General features: G+C 38.6%; 1 long non-coding RNA gene across 1 annotated transcript; it reads left to right on the forward strand.

Moving 5' to 3' along the window:
- The first annotated feature begins 1,850 nt into the window (after positions 1-1,850).
- LOC128291459 (uncharacterized) lies at positions 1,851-11,071 on the forward strand. Its single transcript, XR_008281251.1, has 3 exons — positions 1,851-2,008; positions 9,857-9,982; positions 10,879-11,071. It is a non-coding gene; the product is annotated as an uncharacterized LOC128291459 (long non-coding RNA).
- Positions 11,072-11,366: the final 295 nt, after the last annotated feature.

Raw genomic sequence — 11,366 nt, forward strand, 5'->3', positions numbered from 1 at the left:
CCAAATCAAACTTTCTAAAGCATATGTCATAAAAAGGATTTAGCCTGGACTGGTAATCCTGTTGTACACATGTGTGGCTTGAGAGTGTGGCTCGAGAGTGTACTTTCTGAAATTGTACGTTATGGGTACTATTGTACATGAATCAATGGATTCTGATTTGTACACTTTGGTGTACGACCTGTGTATCCATCGATAATCTGAATGAATTCAACGGGTAAAAATCTTGACATGAAAGGACATGAATGAGAAATGAGTTATTATACGTAGTTGTCTGAAATCCATGAAAATTAGGATACATGACAATTAACATATGAGAACAAGTGATGATGATATTTGGATATGAAATTCATTAGATGAAAATGTTCATCCTTGGTTATAGACTTGTACACTTTGAGTGTACCACTACTCATGTGACATTGATATTACAAGTATTATGAGTAAAGTTTTGATATGAAATAATTTGAACTCGAGATGAGTTATAAGAAAATATACTTGAGCCATAACGATGTGATTTATACATGTTGTGGAAAACATATGTGTGCATGGAAACTTGATTGTTGTTGAGCTCATACATGTTTTTTGATGTTATTATGGAATATTATAATAACAAGGGCAATGAGGATATGTGTAGGGCTTGAGGTCAAATTGAGTGGATATGCCTTACATAGTTACCTCAAAATAAAATTGAATGGTAAGTTAAGTATCATGTTATACGAACTTACTAAGCATTTTATGCTTACTCCATTTTATTTCCCCTGTTTTAGAGTAAATCAGAAGCTCGTTGGATTGGAAGCTTGGCGAGATCACTCAGACTATCCATCGGCCCATGTCGGTACAATATGGTAAATCAAATATGGTTGTAATGGCATGTATAGGATATATTGGCCATAGTGGCATGTAAATATAAAATGATGCTTGTAATCTAGCCATTGGAATGGCTAGTAATGAGTTGTTTTTGATACACTTGTAATTCATGAAATTTAACCCTCTTTCCAAGCCTAGCCGAAATTTATATACTACATTTATAGCACATACATTTCACAAATTTAAGAATTTTCCATGGGTTTCACAATTTTTTCATTTTAGTCCCTAAATCAAGTTTTCATCAAAATTTGCTTTGTAAAAGTTGTTTATCTATGGATAACTTTTCATTTTCTACCATAAATTTCTAATATTTAACATATTCATCCATGACCAAATTTCATACCTTGATAACGTTTCAAATAAATCCACTAAATAGAAAGATTAGACTATCCCGATTCCAAAAATATAAAAATTACTAAAAACGGGACTTGATTTGATACCTTATTAAGCTTGAAAAGTTTTATTCCTCTCTTAAAATTGGGGAAGATGATATGAAAATAAATGATTTTTATCTTCTTAATTAATTATCATGTAACGCCCCAATTTTCGGGAATTCTGTGAATGTTGGCATAGGTTTAATTATGTTAGTGGGCCTCTAGAAGGCCCAAGCATAAGATAGAACCCGACAATTTTAGTTAATTTTTTTTTCCATAAGAAGAAGGGGGTGAAATTATGAAATAGGACCTATGCGAAAATGTTTGAAAATGCTATAGGCTAAATTGAAGTGGCCAAATAAATAGGAGTGCAAAATAGGAGGATTTGCATGACAAACCTCCCATTTTACATGATGTGGCCAGCTATCATGTTGTTGTAGACAAAATGTGCACTTGATATCCATAATTTATGGTACAAATTGATAATGGGTTAGGTAAATGTTCCATGATATTGGGTTAGGTAAATGTTTCATGATAATGGGTTAGGTAAATGTTCCATGATAATGGGTTAGGTAAATGTTCCATGATGGGAATTTCATGTCTTTTGTATTAAATAATTAAATGGATGAAATATGAAATTTTATTAAAAGAAAAAGGGGTGAAAAGAACAAAGTTTTGTCCATCTTTGTTCATCATAGCCGAAAGTTAGAGAAGAGAAAGGAGAGGAGAAAGCTCTTGAATGTTTAGTCACTTGGGGAAGAAAATTGAAGGTAAGTTCATGGTAGTTTGCTTCTATCTTGATGTTCATGATTTTTTCTTGATTCTACCTTAACTCTTGAAGCATACTTTGGTTTTTGGTTGTGTTGTGAGCATTTGGTCATGAATTAAAATGAAGGAAATGGTTGTTGTTTCATGTTCTTTTGATGAAAAATGGAAGATAGGTGAAGTTGAGCCAAACAAATGAACATGCATGTGCCTTAGATGCTAAGGGGAAAAATCGGCTAACATGTTGTGCTTTAAAATGATGAAATGGAGATTATACTTAAGTAAAATCATAGATATGTGCTGATTGATTGGTGATATACATGTTTAAATAACAAGCATGCAAGTTAGGTGTGAAAGAGTGATTTGGTAATAAATCTGCTTGGGACAGCAGCAGTAACGTGACTTTAGCAAATCACCATAAATTGTGGGAGATGAGTTAGAAGCTGTATAAATTATGTAATTAAAGCTTAATGAGTCTAGTTTCAAATGGAATAAATGAGAACATATTTTGAATTCTGTACAATGAGAAATTTGATTCGTAATGAAGAGTGGTCAGATTAGTCAAACAGTGAAACATGGGAAACTTTAAGACAAATCTGGTATTGATTGGCCAAACCAAAAATTCTGAAAATTTTATGGATAGAAGATATATGAGTCTATTTTTAGGGAAAATTAACAGAACTTGATTTGGAGTTTCGTAGCTCCAGTTATAAATGATTTAGTGACTGTTGCTCAGGAAGACAGCTTGCAGTGAAATTATGATTATGTGGTAAACACTGACAAAAATTTGTTAATGAGTTGCTTATTGATTTCTTATAAGCTTACTCGATCTGTAGGTGTGGTTGGCGAATATTGTAAGGGGTTAATCGTAGTTCGTATTTGAATAGTTAGATTATCGTGTTAGTAATCCAATTGTAGGCGGTTCGTGTGTGGATCTCAAATCGATATAAATGCATAAGCAGTGTGTAACTAACACCCTCTTATAGACTAGATCGGCAAAAGCCGAAAAGCCGGTATTTTGAGAACTTGCGAGTGTACGAATGCTCGTGAGATTAATAGATTGATGTATATGGTAAATTAAAGTGATAAGACTGCAGAGTGCGCGATTCCGTGCATTTCGATGTTTTTGGGTTTAAAGGGCCAACGGGCCCAAGTCGGTAAGAAAATGCGGTAAGTGTTTCTGATCGTATGTAAATGGCTATGATATAAATGAAAACCTTAAGAATAGTTAAATTACTTGAATACCCCTATGTATGGAAAATTACTGTTATACCCCTAGGTGCAAAATTACCATTATACCCCTAGGGTTACTTTTGACTGAAAAGCATGACGATCTAATTCTGTATGATGTATGCCATGATTATATATCTGTTGCATGGGGACATGGGTTATACTATGGAGGAAGCGTCCTGGTGGCTATGCCACAATTATCTGATCTGGTGGCTCTGCCACATATATCTGTCCTGGTGGCTATGCCACAATTATTTGATCTGGTGGCTCTGCCACATATATCTGTTCTGGTGGCTTTGCCACAATATCTGTATTTGGTGACTTTGTCACAATATCTGGCAGCCTCGCTGCGATTTCTGTGGTGTGTAGCGGTTGGGTGGGTCGAGTAGTCTCCCCACATGGTGTAAGGCTGATGCAGGGGTGTTATGGATGAATCAGGGTTGGGTTTACGCATAAACATGTAATATCTGCTACGTTACATTATGGACCTATGGGCTTTATTCGAATTTCTATGCTGGGCTAAGGCCAACTTATTCAGTTTCTTTGGGTTGAGCTGATTTAGACTATGGTTTGGTTATTTTACACACTGAGTTTCCCCAAACTCACCTTTTATTTTCATCCACGCAGTAATCCCCAACCATAGTGGGCTTGGAGCGTGAGGGAATTCGAGTGGCCACCCGTTCGAAAGTTTGATTTTCTTCGGTGAACTGGACATCCTTTTATTTACGTTTGAAGTTTTGGGTTTTAAATGTAATAAGGCCGCTTAATTATTTTGATGGTTTTAATATGTATTAATAAGATACATATTACTTATTTTAACTTGTTGAAATTGGATAGCTTTAGGCGCGTTTTCAAAAACAACAATTGATTTCAAAATAACACGACAACAAGCAAAGCTTCCGCAATGAAAGTATTTTCCAAAATTAATCACTTTTCCTAAAATGACTTAATCAAATCAGTTTCCTAGAAATGTCCATGACGTTAAGGTGTGGCAATGGCGGTATGCATGTCTAGGGTTGGATCCGAAGGAGCTTGGTATTAGCGGTCAGATGGACTCACCACCTCTTTTCGGTTTCCTACGGTGCATAGCTTCCATTCACTTTAACCTAGAATGAAATTATCTTTTAAAACACTAAGTAAGTTTTTTTCTGGATCAACAATATAAAATGTTTTGGACGCTTCGATGTGGCATGTCGGATCCGGTCATAACTTCTGGGCCGGGTTTGAGGTGTTACAATTTAGTGGTATCAGAGCTTAGGTTGCAACAACTCGGCTATGGAATGGGTTTACAAAAACAAAGATTTTTGAAAGCGAAAAATTTATAAAGAATACGAAAAACTCAATTTTCAAAATTTAGATCTTGAGAATGTGGCATTCCGAATCTCCAGCTCAAGTCTGTAAGTATTCTGAATTTTTCTGAATATTTTCCTGAATTATCTGTCTATACTGAAACCCTATTAGGATACTCTAGATAGGATGATACTGAAACCATAGGAAAATTTGATAAGAGACTGAAACAGTAGCTAGACTTCGATTCTGTGAAAACAAACTCTAAACTACTGTCTGATTCATAAAACATCTGTAATAAACACTGGAATATTAATTGATGCATAAAAATTCGTAATCAAGATAATGCGATATGAGTACAAGAGGCTGTGGACGGAGCCGAGGAAGTGCTCGAGCGAGATCTTCGTCTTCGAGACATATGCCGGTGGTGGATGCACCGGTACCACCGGCAACAGAGGTAGAGTCTCATGACCACAATGCCGAGGATGATGCCCTGTCACAGACAATGCTTCGTGCTCTGGAAAGGGTTGCCGGGGCAAGTACGGGCAATGGAGTTCGGGGATCTATTTCTGAACAACTTCGGGCTAACGGAGCGGAGATCTTTAGGGGCGTGTCTGGTATAGCCCCGAATGTGGCGGAATATTGGTTAGAGGCCATAGAACGGATTATGGACAACTTGGACTGCTTTGAGGAGATTGTGAGTGGGGTATCTATACTAAGTCCTTTGAGTCACTCGGTTAGGGTAGACAAACTGTATAGGGATGTACCCTTAGAAACTCAAGGTAGGATTTTCCTGGAGATCGATGGAGTTACCGTTCGGAGAGTTTGATCTCATTTTGGGAATGGACTGACTTGTTAAGCATAAGGCGTCCCTGGATTGTGCTGCTAAACGAATGGTGTTAAGGACCACAAAGGATGAGGAGGTTATGGTGATAGGTGACCGAAGGGATTATTTATCCAATGTGGTGTCGATATTAATAGTCGAGAAGTGGATTCAGAAAGGTTGTGAGGCCTATTTGGCATTTGTAAGTCAGTCGGAAGAGGAGGGATTGATAGTGGATAAGGTTAGGACCGTAAAGGAGTTCCAAGATGTTTTTCTGGAGGAGCTTCCAAGATTGCCTCCAAACCGAGAAGTTGAGTTTGGAATAGATTTGTTGTCTGGAATGGCGCCTGTGTCCATCGCACCGTATAGGATGGCACCGAAGGAGTTAGTAGAGTTAAAGGCTCAAATTCAAGAGTTGTTGGATAGGGGCTTCATTAGGCCAAGCGTGTCTCCATGGGGAGCACCGGTGCTATTCGTGAAGAAGAAGGATGGTACAATGCGGATGTGCATTGATTATCGCCAGTTGAACAAACTGACAATTAAGAATAAGTATCCACTGCCAAGGATTGACGATCTGTTTGACCAGCTTAGAGGGGCTTCTGTATTTTCTAAGATCGACCTCTGATCTGGATATCATCAGTTAAGGGTCAAGGAGGTGGATATCCATAAGACGGCATTCAGGACTCAGTATGGTCATTACGAGTTTTTAGTTATGCCATTTTGACTAACGAACGCTCCTGCAACATTTATGGATCTGAGGAATTGGGTGTTCCAACCATTCTTGGATCGATTCGTAGTCGTCTTCATTGATGATATCCTGGTATATTATGAAACTGAAGTGAAACATGATGAGCATCTCCGTATAGTGCTGCGAGTGTTAAGGGAGAAGGAACTCTTCGCAAAGTTCAGCAAGTGTGAATTTTGGTTGAGGGAGGTAACCTTAGGACATGTGGTCTCTGCCGAAGGGATTAAGGTGGACCCTCGAAAGATTGAAGCAATTTTGGAGTGGAAGGCACCTAGGATGGTGTCAGAAATTCAAAGTTTCCTAGGGTTGGCAGGATACTACAGAAGGTTTGTGGAAGGTTTTTCTGTGATGGCAGCACCTCTGACAAAACTCATAAGGAAAGGGTACCGTTTGTATGGACTGAGACCCAGCAGGAGGCTTTTGAGAAGTTGAAGAAAGTTCTGACTGAAGCATCTGTGTTAATTCAGCCAGAGTCTGGGAAGGATTTTACTGTGTACAATGACGCATCACATGTAGGCTTGGGCTGCGTGTTAATGCAGGAGGGTAAGGTGGCTGCATATGCATCACGACAGCTTAAACCTCACGAAGGGAACTATCCTACTCATGATTTGGAGTTGGCAGCAGTGATATTTGCACTTAAGATTTGGAGACATTACTTGTACGGAGAAAGGTGTATTATATACACTGACCATAAGAGTCTTAAGTATTTGTTGACTCAGAAGGAGTTGAACCTTAGGCAAAGGAGATGGATTGAGTTACTTAAGGATTATGACTGTTCGATCGAGTATCACCCAGGCAAGGCTAATGTGGTAGCTGATACTCTAAGTCGTAGAGTCAGATGTCGATCGAGAGCAATGTTTGCTCGTCGAGTCTCATATGATGATGGAAGTCTGTTGGTGAGTTGCAAGTGAGGCCAACCTAGGTGGATCAGATTAAGGAAAGCGGTTGAGCGATGAGTCTTTGGTCGCTCGTTTCCAACAAGTTAAGGAAGGAAACTTCGAGTTTGGGTTAAATGGCGAAGGAGTTACGTGTTTCGAGGAAGAATTTGTGTTCGAAGGACTCGATTTGAGGCGAAAATATTGAAGGAAGCTCATGGAGGACTATGTGCCATGCATCTGGAGGAATAAGTTGTATCACAACTTGCGAGAATTATCTTGGTGGCACGGACTTAGCGAAATAACTGAGTTTGTAGGAAAATGTCGACATGTCAACAAGTGAAAGTGAGCATCAATTACCTTACGGATTTATTACGACCGGTGAAGATACCACTTTGGAAGTGGGATAGGGTAACCATGGACTTTGTGAGTGGGTTGCCTTTGACACCATCAAAGAAAGACTCGGTGTGGGTGATTGTGGATAGGTTGACCAAATCAGCCCATTTCATACCTATACGTACTGACTTTTCGCTTCAAAAGTTAGCCAAGTTGTATGTGGCGGAGATTGTATGACTTCATAGAGTCCCAGTTTTGATTGTCTCTGACCGGGATCCCAGATTCACATATCAGTTTTGGTAAAAGATGCATGAGGCATTGGGGACGCGATTGAACTTTAGTACGGCTTTCCATCCCCAAACTAATGGTCAGTCAATGAGGGTTATTCAGATTCTAGAGGACATGTTGAGGGGATGCGTGATTGACTTTCGAGGTAGTTGGGAGGATTACTTGCCGTTAGCAGAATTTGCATACAATAACAGTTACCAGGCGAGTATTCGAATGGCACCGTATGAAGCACTGTATGGACGAAGGTGTCGTACACCTAGTTGTTGGACTGAACTAGGAGAGCGACAAATTCTTGGACCAGAGTTGGTAGCTGATACTGAGGATAAGGTAAGAATAATTAGGGACTGGTTAAAAGAAGCATCTGATAGGCAAAAGTCGTATGCAGATTTGAAGCTTAAGGAGATTGAGTACTCAGTAGGTGATATGGTCTTCTTAAAGGTTTCTCCTCGGAAGAAGATATTAAGGTTCGGTAAGAAGGGCAAGTTGAGTCTGCGGTTCATTGGGCCTTATCGGGTTTTGAAGCGAGTAGGCCCAGTGGCTTATCAGTTGGAATTGCCTCCAGAGTTAGATAGGATTCACGATGTTTTTCACGTCTCCATGTTAAGGCGTTATCGTTCTGACCCTGCTCATGTCCGCCGATTGCGAAAATTGAAGTTCAGATTGATTTGACCTTTGAGGAGGAGTCTGTGCAAATATTGGCTCGAGATGTTAAGGTTCTCAGAAGGAAATCTGTCCCGTTAGTGAAAGTTCTTTGGCATAATCATGGAAGGGAAGAAGCTACTTGGGAATCAGAAGAGACTATGCGTCAACAATACCCTCAACTAGTTGGATCAGGTAAATTTCGAGGACGAAATTTCTTTAAGGAGGGTAGTGTTGTAACGCCCCAATTTTCGGGAATTCTGTGAATGTTGGCATAGGTTTAATTATGTTAGTGGGCCTCTAGAAGGCCCAAGCATAAGATAGAACCCGGCAATTTTAGTTAATTTTTTTGTTCCATAAGAAAAAGGGGGTGAAATTATGAAATAGGACCTATGTGAAAATGTTTGAAAATGCTATAGTCTAAATTGAAGTGGCCAAATAAATAGGAGTGCAAAATCGGACGATTTGCATGACAAACCTCCCATTTTACATGAAGTGGCCAGCCATCATGTTGTTATAGACAAAATGTGCACTTGATATCCATAATTTATGGTACAAATTGATAATGGGTTAGGTAAATGTTCCATGATAATGGGTTAGGTAAATGTTCCATGATGGAAATTTCATGTCTTTTGTATTAAAGAATTAAATGGATGAAATATGAAATTTTATTAAAAGAAAAAGGGGTGAAAAGAACAAAGTTTTGTCCATCTTTGCTCATCATAGCCGAAAGTTAGAGAAGAGAAAGGAGAGGAGAAAGCTCTTGAATGTTTGGTCACTTGGGGAAGAAAATTGAAGGTAAGTTCATGGTAGTTTGCTTCTATCTTGATGTTCATGAGTTCTTCTTGATTCTACCTTAACTCTTGAAGCATACTTTGGTTTTTGGTTGTGTTGTGAGCATTTGGTCATGAATTAAAATGAAGGAAATGGTTGTTGTTTCATGTTCTTTTGATGAAAAATGGAAGATAGGTGAAGTTGAGCCAAACAAATGAACATGCATGTGCCTTAGATGCTAAGGGGAAAAATTGGCTAACATGTTGTGCTTTAAAATGATGAAATGGAGATTATACTTACGTAAAATCATAGATATGTGCTGATTGATTGGTGATATACATGTTTAAATAACAAGCATGCAAGTTAGGTGTGAAAGAGTGATTTGGTAAAAAATCTGCTTGGGACAACAGCAGTAACGTGACTTTGGAAAATCACCATAAATTGTGGGAGATGAGTTAGAAGCTGTATAAACTATGTAATTAAAGCTTAATGAGTCTAGTTTCAAATGGAATAAATGAGAACATATTTTGAATTCTGTACAATGAGAAATTTGATTCGTAATGAAGAGTGGTCAGATTAGTCAAACAGTGAAACATGGGAAACTTTAAGAAAAATCTGGTATTGATTGGCCAAACTAAAAATTATGAAAATTTTAAGGGTAGAAGATATATGAGTTTATTTTCAGGGAAAATTAACGGCACTTGATTTGGAGTTTCGTAGCTCCAGTTATAAATGATTTAGTGACTGTTGCTCAGGAAGACAGCTTGCAGTGAAATTATGATTATGTGGTAAACACTGACAAAAATTTGTTAATGAGTTGCTTATTGATTTCTTATAAGCTTACTCTGATTTGTAGGTGTGGTTGGCCGAATATTGTAAGGGGTTAATACGTAGTTCATATTTGAATAGTTAGATTATCGTGTTAGTAATCCAATTGTAGGCGGTTCGTGTGTGGATCTCGTCAGCATATCGTCGCAAATAGGTGTGTAACTAACACCCTCTTATAGACTAGATCGGCAAAAGCCGAAAAGCCGGTATTTTGAGAACTTGCAAGTGTACGAATGCTCGTGAGATTAATAGTTTGATGTATATGGTAAATTAAAGTGATAAGACTGCAGAGTGCGTGATCCCATGCGTTTCGATGTTTTTGGGCTTAATGGGCCAACGGGCCCAAGTCGGTAAGAAAATACGGTAAGTGTTTCTGATCGTATGTAAATGGCTATGATATGCATGAAAACCTTAAGAATAGTTAAATTACTTGAATACCCCTATGTATGGAAAATTACTGTTATACCCCTAGGTGTAAAATTACCATTATACCCCTAGGGTTACTTTTGACTGAAAAACATGACGATCTGATTTTGTATGATGTATGCCATGATTATATATCTGTTGCATGGGGACATGGGTTATACTATGGAGGAAGCGTCCTGGTGGCTATACCACAATTATCTGATCTGGTGGCTCTGCCACATATATCTGTCTTGGTGGCTATGCCACAATTATCTGATCTGGTGGCTCTGCCACATATATCTGTTTTGGTGGCTTTGCTACAATATCTGTATCTGGTGACTTCATCACAATATCTTGCAGCCTCGCTGCGATTTCTGTGGTGTGTAGCGGTTGGGTGGGTCGAGTAGTCTCCCCACATGGTGTAAGGCTGGTACGGGGGTGTTATGGATGAATCAGGTTGGTTTTACGCATAAACATGTAATATCTGCTACGTTACATTATGGGCCTATGGGCTTTATTCGAATTTACATTGCAGGCTAAGGCCAACTTATTCTATTTCTGTGGGTTGAGCTGATTTAGACTATGGTTGGGTTATTTTACACACTGAGTTTCCCCAAACTCACCCTTTTATTTTCATCCACGCAGGTAATCCCCAACCATAGTGGGCTTGGAGCTGTGAGGGAATTCGGAGTGGCCACCCGTTCTGAAAGTTTGATTTTCTTCTGGTGAACTGGACATCCTTTTATTTACGTTTGAAGTTTTGGGTTTTTAAATGTAATAAGGCCGCTTAATTATTTTTGATGGTTTTAATATGTATTACTAAGATAGGTATTACTTATTTTAATGTTGAAATTGGATAGCTTTAGGCGCATTTTCAAAAACAACAATTGATTTTAAAATAACACGACAACAAGCAAAGCTTCCGCAATGAAAGTATTTTCCAAAATTAATCACTTTTCCTAAAAATGACTTAATCAAATTGGTTTCCTAGAAATATCCATGACGTTAAGGTGTGGAAATGGTGGTATGCATGTCTAGGATTGGATCCGAAGGGAGCTTGGTATTAGCGATCAGATGGACTCACCACCTCTTTTCCGGTTTCCTACCTGGTGCACAACTTCCATTCACTTTAA

Source organism: Gossypium arboreum, chromosome 4, assembly GCF_025698485.1.
Source record: "Gossypium arboreum isolate Shixiya-1 chromosome 4, ASM2569848v2, whole genome shotgun sequence".
NCBI classification, from domain to species: domain Eukaryota; kingdom Viridiplantae; phylum Streptophyta; class Magnoliopsida; order Malvales; family Malvaceae; genus Gossypium; species Gossypium arboreum.